Source organism: Palaemon carinicauda, chromosome 35 (assembly GCF_036898095.1).
Source record: "Palaemon carinicauda isolate YSFRI2023 chromosome 35, ASM3689809v2, whole genome shotgun sequence".
In the NCBI taxonomy this organism is placed as follows: domain Eukaryota; kingdom Metazoa; phylum Arthropoda; class Malacostraca; order Decapoda; family Palaemonidae; genus Palaemon; species Palaemon carinicauda.
Genome location: NC_090759.1, coordinates 19,817,791 through 19,820,872, shown reverse-complemented (window position 1 = coordinate 19,820,872; position 3,082 = coordinate 19,817,791). Strand labels below are relative to the sequence as shown.

Sequence of the window (3,082 nt, the reverse complement as noted above, 5' to 3'; positions counted from 1 at the left end):
AAAATAAATTATTATTTTGCTTTAATGTTATCAAAATGGTCAGATATAATTTTGCTTTTCGATGCCATACATGGAAATGTGTAAGCACAGGCCAGTAATGAATATGCACGTAATATATCTCAAGATAAAAAAAAAATATGTATTTACTGTGGCATATTTTCAGTCTTCTCATTACCCTTAATTCTAAAGTAGCAAATGTGTTTCGTTCCATCGGTTGCCTTTAGATTTCATTAATTAAAAGGCTGTTAATTACAGGGTTGTCATATGAACACCAGGATCAAGCGCTTTGATCACTCTGGTTTCAAGAATTTAAAGTCAGAGGATTGTTCCGAGTATAACAGTCATCTCCGTATCTTGTTATTGCTCTAAAATTAGGCATCATCCAGGACATCACGTTCGCTCAGATTAAGAGTTATTCTAGAATCCGTACAATTCTTTAGTATAAATAAATACCATCCTGGAATTTCATCATTAGAGTTGTGGTGGGCTACTGGAAACGTCCATGTCTCGCGATCTGCCGGAATGGGGTTCGATTCCCGCTAAAGCTCCATAGTTTCTTTCAAGTGTCTGCAACCTCACCATCCTTGTGAGCTAAGGATTGGGGTACTGGGGGGAGCCTATAGTTCTACCAGCTAAATCCTCAGTAGCCATTGCCTGGATCTCCCTGGTTCTAGCTTGGTTGAAAATAGGACTTCGGCGCTGAACATATGTAAATATGGTCGGTCTTTAGGCTCCGTCACTGTCCCTAGCCTTTGGCATTCATGAGCGGCCTTTAACTAATCAACTCATGAGTCACACTGGAGTCGTCACATTTAATCATCCAAAGCTTATGAGTATCAAAGATCATCAGGAAAAAGTTATGGATGAGATCATTAGAGTTGATAATGCCGTTTGGTTTCATTTTGAGCTCTTAAAAATATTTATTTAGAATCGCTTGCATATTTATTCAATTTACTTCCAAAGGAGAAAACCGGATCACTGTTAACTCCTGACATTTCGGTGATAACTGACTAGCTTGAACGGTTACTTAGCAGGCTTTAAATACCAATGTATTACTGTAGCGTAAGTGCTGTTTTCGATAGGATATGTCCGTCTGCAGTATAAATAATACTGTTATCAGTAAGTACAAGATAATCGTCCTTACGTTGCTTAATGCGCCTCTCTCTCTCTCTCTCTCTCTCTCTCTCTCTCTCTCTCTCTCTCTCATAAAATACAGTAAATATTATAAAACACTGTAAATTTATAGTCAACTGGTGATACTTAAAAGAACTCTTTTTCATTCATACGCCATGGAACACCAAAAATAGCTCATGAATAAATTTAAAACTGATTAAGCAATGAGAGAGAGAGAGAGAGAGAGAGAGAGAGAGAGAGAGAGAGTAATCATTTAAAATGATATGATTAACACATTAGTTTTTTATCAGCTTCTAAATTCGAGGGAAGTAATTTTGTGCAAACACAATTTTCATATCACAAAAGAATGTTTACTATTAATAATATACTTTAAAAAAATTATCAACGCTATTTCATGATAACAAGAAAGGGTCTGTTCAGCACAAAGGATGGAGGAGACACCTGAAGTAACACACTTAAAAATTGCATTAAAAAAACGGTCAATGTCTGGCAACATTTATTCCAGGATTTTTACCATTTTAAAAACGGATATATTAACGTAAAGGAGTGATATTACGGTCAACAACCCGTAAAAGATAATAACAAAGTAAGGTGAAATTATGGTGGGCTGTAGTTTACTGAAATACGGTTGAGAATAGATTATTTTTACGGAGAATTTCCGATTGAAATTACATTTTTTTTTCTAACAGTAGGTGGTGCTTTTGAACATTCACTGGCCAATCTTAATCATTGTTACATCAGTTTCGTAACTTTTTCTTGGGCTGAAATTATACAAGGCTAACTTCTGGAGAGTAATAAGAATATCGCGATATAAAACATCGTGTGTATTCAGTATTTTTTTTAAAGTTGTTTAAATGATAAAACCTCCAAGACTTTCTTTCATTCGACAAGGAGTTAGAGACTTGTTCATCACTTGTTCCTTTACAAATAAACAAACTTAGGTCAACTTGATCTAAGCTTTGGAACAGTACGTCAAGTTCGTACGGTTACAAATGACCTTATCAATATTTTTCCATATTATCCTCGTTTTGAAGGTATACTTACACAATGTAATTTGACGGACTAAATAACAACAAGAACAACAATAACAACAATAATAATTATAATAATAATAGCACATGAAGTGCCACAACTTTCTGGGAGTAATGGAGACTGTATTGTCATTCGGATTCCCCTTCCAAAATCCGGGTTCTTTGTATCTTATCGTGAAGGAGATAAAGACCAGCACAGCATGGAGGCCTTTAGATAACAGAGGAAGCCTGATGGCACGGAAGTTGAAAATATCATGTAGGATTTCAAGGATATAGAATGGGACAAATTTCACCAACTTGAATTAAAGATATTAGCTTTGGAAAGTGCAAATCCGTTACTATCCCTAATTATAGTCACACAGACACAGATATATATATATATATATATATATATCTATATATATATATATATATATATCTATATATATATACATATACATATACATACATATAGATAAATATATATAGATAGATAGATAGATATATAGAGATAGATATGTATATATATATATATATATATGTATATATAAATCTATACACAATTATATGTATATAAATATTCATAAATATATATATTACACACACACACACACACACACACATATATATATATATATATATATGTATATATATATAATATATATATGTATATATATATATATATGTATATATATATATATATATATATACATATATATATACTGTGTATATATATATATATCTATATATATATATATACTGTGTATATATATCTATATATATATATTATATTATATTATATATATATATATATCATAAATATATATATATATATATATATATATACACAATTTAAGACTTTATTTCAATCATTTACTTCACCTCCTACCACGTCAACAAACAAGTTTGCAAAATAAAGAAAAAAATGAAGTAATCAA

The 3,082-nt window shown here is 31.5% G+C and overlaps 1 protein-coding gene across 8 annotated transcripts in view; it reads left to right on the top strand.

The window, feature by feature from the left end:
- Window positions 1–3,082, top strand: part of LOC137627652 (uncharacterized) — an 830,137-nt gene that overhangs the window by 649,214 nt on the left and 177,841 nt on the right. The gene's annotated exons all lie outside the window — the stretch shown is intronic.